General features: G+C 38.2%; 1 long non-coding RNA gene across 1 annotated transcript; it reads left to right on the forward strand.

The window, feature by feature from the left end:
• The first annotated feature begins 5,072 nt into the window (after positions 1 to 5,072).
• LOC143837936 (uncharacterized) lies at positions 5,073 to 7,811 on the forward strand. Its single transcript, XR_013231146.1, has 2 exons — positions 5,073 to 5,244; positions 5,577 to 7,811. It is a non-coding gene; the product is annotated as an uncharacterized LOC143837936 (long non-coding RNA).
• Positions 7,812 to 10,101: the final 2,290 nt, after the last annotated feature.

Raw genomic sequence — 10,101 nt, forward strand, 5'->3', positions numbered from 1 at the left:
TAACCAATGAAGATGATGCAACACCGGCTGGATGTGGGTCCTCCAAGATGTTCCAGTGAGGATTTAATTTTTTTTTTTAAATAGATCCAATCCTCCCCATGTGTTCCATACTTCCTTTGAAAAGGAGTTGTGCAGCCATGTCATCATGTACATCCACAGTGAAGGAACCTCCTTTTTTCTTTGCAAAGGTGCAGTAACATTATAACGTCATAACATTGCAAAACAAAGGTGGGGAGGCTGAATGTATCATATTGAACCAACTAAGAAAATGGTCCATGATTGTCAGGCTGGATAAATTAATTCATGACAGTGTTATTCATTAATTATGAAGTATGCTAAATGTGTCATCATGTACTTAATCAACTAAGGAACCTCCTTTTTTGTGCATGTGCAGTGACATTAACATAAGAATTTTTTAAAAAAAGAGGCTGGGAAACATGGGAAACAGCATGGTTGCTGCTGTTTCAAAGGTCCCCTGCTCCTCCTTAGTTGCCAATGAAGAAAACAGCTGGCAAAGATTCCCACAAAATCCTAATGAAAATAGTATTCCATTTGCAATCATCAAACTGGATAGTCCAATTCATAATAGTTATTCAATAATTATGAAGCATGCTATATGGGAACACAGCGCAAATTGAGTTTTTGTTATTATCAAATAAATTATATACCATTATTTTCAGATATTTAAAATACTGAATTGTCATCAAAAACACATTGGGAACTATAGGGGAAGAGAAGGTGGGAATGAAGAAACAATATAAATGTGAGGCAACAAAACCTAACCCCGCAAAAAAAAGAACAAAACAAAACAAAACAAAATGAAACAAAAAAAAGGAACATCATGGACAGATAACTGCAAGAAGAAAGCTACCTTAAACTTCATTGTTTAATTTCTTCCTGTGTTATAACACAGTGATATTATTAGGTTAAAAAAATCCTGTAACCCAATCAAAATAGTGCTTTAAAAAATCAGTCTGTTTGGGGAATTGGGCTTGGGGGGAATGTGTACACACAATGTTAAATGCTGGTGGAAATCAACATTAAATTTCAGGAATTCCACAATTTAAAACCGTGACATCATACCCAAAGGGGAAGAAATCACAGGAAAAGTAGATCCAGAAAATGTGGGGCAATGGGGCAGTGAATTTAGAGCTACTCCTGGGAGCAGCCAAAAATTCTGTTGAAAGTTTTATGAACATTGATGGTTTAAGAACACTAATGTGTTAATTTTCACGTGTGCAGATATGATCTGAATATTGGGAACAGAAGTAGGCATATCTTTGCTCTTAAAATTCATGTTGGCCCTCATCAGAGAGGAGACTAAGGCGGAGTCATGGACTGGAGAAATTTATATTGCTTATCACAAATGGTTACATGGGCTGGATGCAATAGATACCACAACTATATCCAGACAACAATGGAAGAGCTTGTTGAAGGAATACCCATCATTTACCAGCATCAAAACTGTGTAGTTTGTGTCCCGGGCAAAAGTGTGTTATTCCTTGAGCAGAAGCATTCCCTCGAGCAGAGATGCATGGGATTCAAACATCCCATAAATCTGTTTATTGTACTATGTTTATTATACTGAAGACCCAAAGGGATTAATCCATTTATCTTATTTAGAGTGAGATAAAGTTATATAATTACACCATTCACTGTTAACTAAAATATGAGGGCTATAATTTTTAAAGTTTTAATCTAATTAATTATTCTGGTTACTGAACTGCTGATTTTTTTCATCTACATGATTAGCTAGAGAATAATCCAAATACATTTGGAATGATAAATCTTTCATGATTTGGGAGATTTTGTAAAATGTATATTTGACAGTGCTAATTTAAAGCAAATATCAAGCTTGATTAAACATTCCCAAGATAAGGAATGCCTGAATTATGTTATAGATTTAATCACTGTTGATAAGATCTTATAAACAGAAATATTTTGATGTTATTAATTTTTTTAAACTAATTCATGTGATGAAGCAGTCAAGGAGAGAAATAGGTCATGGTGTATGTACAAAACATTTGTATTTTTTCTATATAAACATTCATTTATTTATACACAGTTAATTATTTATTATTGGAAGTAGAATTTTGCTTTGCTTCTTATATGGGGGAATCATTTAGTATGTTGTAGTTAATAGCAAAAGCTATAATAGTTTCACATCTTTAACTTTCATATGTTTGCCAAGTATTTATCCAATCAACTCCATATGACAGAGTTAGTCTATGCCAGAGCTAAGATGTTTGAACAAGTTCTGGCACCAGGTTTTTTTTTTTAATTATTTTATACTCCAACTAAAGGAGGCAGAAACACAATGTACACTACCTTTTGAGTAAGTATAACTGACCACAATGAGACCTGTATCTAAGTAACAAAATCTATTATATTTTTGTACCACTTTTCCTCCAGCACGTTCAAAGTGGAATACACAGATTACCTGTCCTCTATTTTACCCTCATAACAACCCAGAAAGATGAAGGCATGAAGAGAGATGAAGGAACAAGGTCACTCAAGCAAGTAGGATGGTACTGCAAGAAACTCTGCCTTGACTTATGGTGTTGCTTAAAGAATGATCCCTACTCATCCATGCTCAGAGCCTCTTGTAGCGCAGAGTGGTAAGGCAGCAGACATGCACTCTGAAAGCTCTGCCCATGAGGCTGGGAGTTCAATCCCAGCTGCCGGCTCAAGGTTGACTCAGCCTTCCATCCTTCCGAGGTCAGTAAAATGAGTACCCAGCTTGCTGGGGGGTAAACGGTAATGACTGGGGAAGGCACTGGCAAACCACCCCGTATTGAGTCTGCCATGAAAACGCTAGAGGGCGTCACCCGAAGGGTCAGACATGACCCAGTGTTTGCACAGGGAATACCTTTACCTTTACCATACCTCATTTCAAAATGGTAGGTTACACAGAGCACTTGCATATGATTAATATGAACTAGGACAAGAAGAAAACAGAAATTCCAATCCTGAGTCATCAACCTTAGGTTCTCTATTTACCAGCCTCTACCACAAAATTCAGACTATAAGAGAAATCAGAAATGAACAGTTCATAATTCTCTCAGAGCGCTTTCAATCCCACCAACCTCACAGGGTGTCTGTTTAGGGGAGAGGAAGGGTAGGTGATTGTAAGCCACTGAGACTCCTTATAGTAGTAAAAAGTGAGGTACAAAAAACAGTTCATCATCATCATTGTTATCATCTATAGTCTGCCATTCTCACAAAAACTCACAGGTAAATTGACCAAATAATTACCAATACATGCACAATAAATGTTAAGGAATTATTTGTTTTCAAAATATTAAACCTCAGTGTCACCTACGTGGGTTATTATGAATTATTTCTTCTTGCAACATTAAACTAGCCTACAGAATTCACTGTTGCAAGATTTAATGGTGTCTTGCTTAGAATTCAGATTCTGTCAAAGGGTATGATAGCAAATAAACTGAACCTCTATGAGCCATTGTAGTATACCTCTAATTACTAGCTGTCAGTGACAAATAACAATTAGTAGTTACTAGGGTTGCCCACAAAACAACGTCCTGTCCCTTTTGAGGCTTAATGTATAGAAATGGACAGCTGAAGCTTTTCACATCATGGGAGTAAATAACATTCAACTAAGCCTTTATTAAAGGATATTCTCTCCAGGAAGCTGACATGTCTAGTAGTTATTACAGTTATTTTGTGTGATGATCTATCCAGGGAGCTTAGATTATCTGTAACCAGCGGCGGAACAGTGGCCCATAAGAACCTTCTGTCTGATTTGGCAAACAGATCTCATAATATGAACACTGCATGATCCAGTCTCTCATTGACAAATTTTTCATTGACTGTCTGTAACCCAAGTGCAAGTCCCTAGCATATAACATTCTATGTCTACATGTGGTAGTCCCATAAACCTCACATGAATCTGAGACCTTTCTCCTCTGATCTGATTCTTTTTGATGGATGCAGCATGAATTACGTATAAAGTTTTCGCTATAAGAGCCGTGACATACACTAGAAGCCCAGAGTATTTAAATTAAATTACATCTGGAAAAGAGGGATACAAAACATGCCTGTTGTCCTATAAACAAATAAGTGTTTTCAGTTCAGAACTTTGTTCAGAATTAAACAGGATCAAATTATTTTTCATAGCTATGTAGCAAGCAGGAGAGTGTCCAGGGAAAACATTCCTATGTTAATGTTTCTCTGGTCATTTCATGGGAAAAGGAAAGGAAAAGTTTTGCTGCATTTGATTAACCTAGGCACAAAAATTATCAGCGACTTTACATTTAATATGCTAAAAGTTGGGTCCAAACAAGTAGTGAAAACTTCTACAGAGCCCACTGATGTGAATTGAGTTAGAAGGATGTAACTTTGTTTAGGATTGCATTGTAAATTGGCAAGACCCACTGATTCCCCTTTCCTACTGCAGACCCCTTCCATGCCGTTCTTCATTCTGTCCCCCAGGAACAGCATTACAAGGAGATCAGTAGGCTGCGGTGGGCAGAGGAAATGGGATCATGCTATCGAGTTGGTGGGAAATTTTGTCTGGGTCCAGTATTACAATTTCAAGCCTTAGTATGAATGCATAAATCAGTTATGCCAGTGGAAGATGCTGATATGTTGCCAGAACAAGCTCTTATTTATGTATGCATGCATGAGCTTTTAGGCCGCCCCTTCTCCAGTCTATATAATCTCTGAGGTTCTTGTGTCTAGTTAGGCATGCCATGACTACCAACACAGAGATTCATAGTTCTGCTTATTTCACAAAGGCAATCATTCCTCTTCTCTCTCTGTGCCCCAAACTGCAGTGGTGGAAAGCAGAGATAGGGCTTTTTCTGTAGTAGCACCTTGTTTTTAGAATCCCTTCACCTGGCACTTACTTTACAATCTGTTAGGTGCCAGGCCAAAGTATTACATCTGGAAAATAACTCAAGCTTAACTCAAGCTTTCCATTGAATGTTTGTCCTTTTTTAGCAGTAGTTTTTATAGTCTACTTCTAGCCTGAGAACTTATTAATACGATTTTATATTCTAAACTAATTCTGCCAGAACTTATTAATACGATTTTATATTCTAAACTAATTCTGCCAGAATTGTCAGCTTCCCGCAGGGCCTGCGAGACCGAGCTCTTCCACCAAGTGTATGGTTGAGGCCAGGGCAGACCCCAGTGTTTCCGTCAAGGATCCCTTCCCAAAGCCTATTAGGCCTGCACCCACCTACTCCTACTGGAAAAGGACTCGGCCTCCGTCTGAACAAGGTGGGATGGGATTGATTATTAGAAATATGCCTGACCGTTTGCTTGTCTTATTGTAAATTGGGGTTTTATGGCGGTTATATTGTATATTAACATTTTATTCTGTGAACCGCTGTAGCTTCTTAGGAAATATGGCAGTATATAAATAAATAAATACATATCCAATGAAATTGTCTTTCTGTGTTGCTGAATATTGTTTTTCTGCAGTTTTTATGATCCTAGTAGGCACACATTGTGATTCTCCTCAATCAGTTCTCTGGAAAGGCAATATATATTTGTTCTAAACAAGTACATCAAACGTTCACTGACATTCTTTCCTTCATTTCATATTCCAGAATTGAACCAGAATGGGAGGGAAAAAAGATTGTATCCTAAACTTTGATACAGATGCTTATGTTGAAAGTAGAAGAATGGTTTTAAAAATATGGAATGTGGACTTCCGGCTAAGATGTCGTTCTGAGAGGGTTGCAGGGCATCTGCTCTGCTATCTCTGAAGCCTGACAGGGGTCAATCGCGCAAGCAATTGGCAGAAAAGAGGAGGGGTACGCAAACCCCACCTCACCTTTCTACCCAGAAAGTTCTTGGGGCCTTCTCCAATCCTTTAGGGAGTATATCTCCCTGGATTATAGGCTGTCAACGTTTCGGGTCCAGAGGACGACTGCCATATTCCTCTCTCGGACTTTCTTTTCTCTCTTTAATCTTAAAGTATCTGCTTCAACCCTACATGACGATTTACTGCAAATGAATGTTGTGAACTGAGGGGAGGACATCGGCTGAGTTCCAAAACATCAGTTACTGCAAGTATCTCTCGGTTTTTTTTCTCCGTCTCTCTTCCTGCATCAAAGCCCTTTGTTTCCCCCCTCCTTTTATTCTGCTCTGCCCGAAGCCACCTCATTATGAGGCAGGCTAATTCTCCTAACTAAGCAGAAGAAGGACTCAAATCAACTCAAATTAATTGGCAAAAGCTCTTACTGCAATTGTTTTGGTTTTCGGAGATAAGAGATAAGAGCTGTGAATGGGAAGATCTCACGAGAACTCTGTTCCAGCACGAGAATATCTGCCTTACTGACTTCAATACGTCACATGCCTGTGCCGGAATGTTAGAGGATAAAACAGAGGTCCTCTACTGGCCACTTGTAAAATTGTTTGAGGCCGGCTGTTGTTTTTTAAGTCAAAAACATGTCTATGTTAAAAACATTGGCTCATCTAATAGAGAAACAAACCCAAGATTTCAAAGCATTTACAGAAGGATTGGTTAAAAATATCTTCAAGGAGATCCAAGATGGCAAGGAAGAAATCTCCAACAGGAATGATGGATCAATAACAGTGGCTGATGACAGCTCTAAGCAAGGTGGAAAACCAACAGTAGAAGAGAAATCTGAAATTCTGGAGACAGAAAAGGGGATGTCAGAGTTCTGCAGCCCAGATAAGGACACCCTTTTTAAAAAGACATACAGCCATCTCAAAGCAACAGTGTACAAAAATCAATCAAAAGATATATGGATCTGTAGTGAAAGTAACCGATTTAAAGGAGCTCATTGGGGAAAAAAATTGTATTGATACTGGAGTCCAGGAGGTGCAACGGCCTCAAGATTTATCGATGCATATTCTGCGGGAAAGAGTACAACTGCCCTTTCTCCAAAGGCCAATGGGACAGAATATAAGTCTACGGGAACGACAAGATGTAGCAAGCCTCGAGATGAGACCCCCTTAAGAAGACCGAAAGCTCATATTGTTCTATGTTTAATGTTAAGCATTTAATCTAAACCTGGAAACTTACTATTCTCTGTATTAATAACATATACTGTATTCTATATTTCTATTTTTATGAAAAAGGGGAAGCAGTGTTTCTTTCTCTCTTGTTTCTTTTCTTTTGTAGGCATATAGGTAATATAATCATTAGTCTTGGAAATATAAAACGGGGTTTTCCCCCCTTATTTTTTATTTTTCTTTATTAGTGTATTGTTATAGGGCCAAAGCTCACACTGATCTATAGAAAACGTTTAATGTTAAGCTCTCAACTTAAATCTGAAAATATACCTGTCAGGACGGCTCTTAGAATGGGTCAAGTATAAATTGTTTTGTAGATGTATCTGTATTAAGGATAAGGAGAAGCTATGAAATCCTCTTGTAATTTTTTTTTGTACATCTTTAAGGCAAAGCCCTACTTTCTTTTCCCTTCATTAGAGTATTGATAGAGGGCCAAAACTCATACTGTTTTACAAGAAATGTTTAATGTTAAGCATCTAACTTAAACCTAGATATATCTGTCAGGATAGCTCTTAGATTGTATCAAGCAGTTAACGTGTCTACGATCTCTCAAGTAGGTTGATTATTAACAACTTCTCTTTTGTATATCTAAATAGGCCTTTTTAAAAATGTAGTGGAAATGTGGATGGCTCTTAGACTCAGTTTTGGGCAAAAGTTTATATCATTGTGTAGTTAATGTGGGGTCGTACATTTTCAAATGATGATTATATTTTATATTTTACAGTTCTTTGTATTAATAACTTGTATTGTATTCTATATTTCTATCTTTATGAAAATAAAAAAAATATGGAATGTGAAAAGTTTTCTGGAAAGCTCTAAAGTAATTTGAGGGAGAGGATTCAAGCGGTAGCCATGTTGATCTGAAGCAGCAGAACAAATTTTGAGTAAAATAGCATCTTTAAGACCAACAAAGTTTTATTTAAGGCATGAGCTTCCTTGTGTACGCACAATGTCAAACTGAAGGAATGGAAAAATTGATGTCATATGTCAACAGAATAGCTGGAAAAGACCAGTCTGTTAATACTGTTTTTCTATATAATATTAAACAACACAACTTCACATGATCAGAACAGGACAGATGCCTTTAGTTAGTTCATTGCCTGAAAGCAAGCTGCTATTTACAGTTTAAGCTTGTTTTGTTTTAGTTGTTCATTTGTTTGTTTTTGTTCTGCTGTGCTGTTTTGGCTTGGTTATTTCAATCTATACCCACATGCTGCTTACTGTGACAGACTGCACTTTTAAAGCTGTGAAGGGTTAATTATTCACAGAGCCAGAGAGCCTTGAGTGGCAGGCTGCTCCAAGCAATCTGGTTAGCATCAGTTGAGCAGAGAAAGTCTTCTTAACTGGATGCTGAGGAGGTTTCAGTCTGATTTCAGCCATACATGAGAATAGTTGAGTACTGACAGTTTCAGAATTCAGCCCTGACTGAAAGCAGCAGAGAGGAGAACTTTGTACAGTTGGCAAGGAAGTTTGGGAAGCAGTGAACATTGAAGGGCCAATCATAGAGCAACCTGGTGGGGGGAATAAATATATTTTGACCATAGTGGACTGTACAACAAAGTTCCTAGAAGCAATACCTTTAAGAGACATAAAGGCAAAAATGATGTTCTAAGAGAAATGGTTTTAGATTTCTGGAAACAGCAAAAAATCAATAAATATTCAAAGAAAGTATACTGGAGTGTTTGGAAAACACTGGAACAAAAGTCACTCAACGTAAATATTTTAAAATAACTGTGACTGGTTTGGTGTAGTGGTGAGGAGTGCAGACTCCCAATCTGGTGAGCCGGGTTCAATTCCGCGCTCTCCTACATGCAGCCAGCTGGGTGACCTTGGGCTTGCCACAGCACTGATAAAGCGGTTTTGACCGAGCAGTGATATCAGGGCTCTCTGAGCCTCACCTACCTCACAGGGTGTCTGTTGGGGGTAGAGGAAAGGGAAGGTGAATGTAAGCCACCTTGAGACTCCTTCAGGTAGAAAAAGCGGCATATAAGAACCAATTCTTCTTCTTCTTCTTCTTCTTCTTCTTAGTTCGAAATGTAAGAGCTGAATTCTGAGCATGTACTGGTTTTACCTCAGAAATCCCAACCCCTGATTTCATCTTCCCTTTCCCCTCTTTATTGAATAAAAATAGATTGTTAATTTTGAATTCCAAAATGTATCCTTCCTTTGGGTTCCTGATTTGAGCCAACAGCCAAAATATTGTACTTTGATAGAATGGGACAGCCAGAGTTCTTCACCAAAAAAGAAAACACATTACTCCGTCAGTAAAGGGAAAGAGAAAAGCTGAGGCAAAATCTTTCCTCTGAGGGAGGAAAGTGAAGGGCAATAAGCTACTTTGCAGGAGCCTTGTACTTCCTCTTAAGAAACTACGCAATACTTTCTGTTTATTATTGTGCCACAATACAGCAGGTTTTCCAGTGCATGTAAATGTATACAGTCACCCTACACAGAGTGAGATGGCCTTCATATACAGAAAAATTCAGACTTAAACCTTTTTTCTTCTGGGGCATATCTTTCCTTAAAACCCAGAAGGAAATAGTAAAGAATTAAAGAAATCAATTGCATACTTGACTGGAGACATTCAAAATCAACTAGCAAATTTATCAATAGAGAAGAGTTCATGGGGGAAGTATTATGAGTGGCAAGAAGATATGGAATCTTAAAATGTTTGTTCTGTTTTGATACCGGTAGATGTAGCCAGTGATAAAAAAACATAAAAGGCAAAGAAAGCCTCTGTTGCAAAGGTGCAATCATGATTTCTTCAACCATTTCCACATGAGGAATCTGCCCCTGGACAGCCTCTGGTTGCTGGCATGTTTTAGAGCTCCCTCCACATGACATTGCCTGCATCCCAAGGCTGTCCAGGGACTGACTTGAGTTTTACTCAGATTTGCCTTGGGATGAGGGAAAATGCAAAAAGTGGATTTGCCACTTTTTATCTCGCATCCCATCAGTGAGCAACCAATGAGCAACCAGAGGCAAACCCATATGGAGGGGGATTAAAAGAGGTGTTTCTGGGGAAGTTGGTTGAAAGGGCTGCTGTGGGCCAAATATCAGCATTCTTGGAGGAAACTTCAGCCCTTGACCCAT

Source organism: Paroedura picta, chromosome 5 (genome assembly GCF_049243985.1).
Source record: "Paroedura picta isolate Pp20150507F chromosome 5, Ppicta_v3.0, whole genome shotgun sequence".
NCBI lineage: Eukaryota > Metazoa > Chordata > Lepidosauria > Squamata > Gekkonidae > Paroedura > Paroedura picta.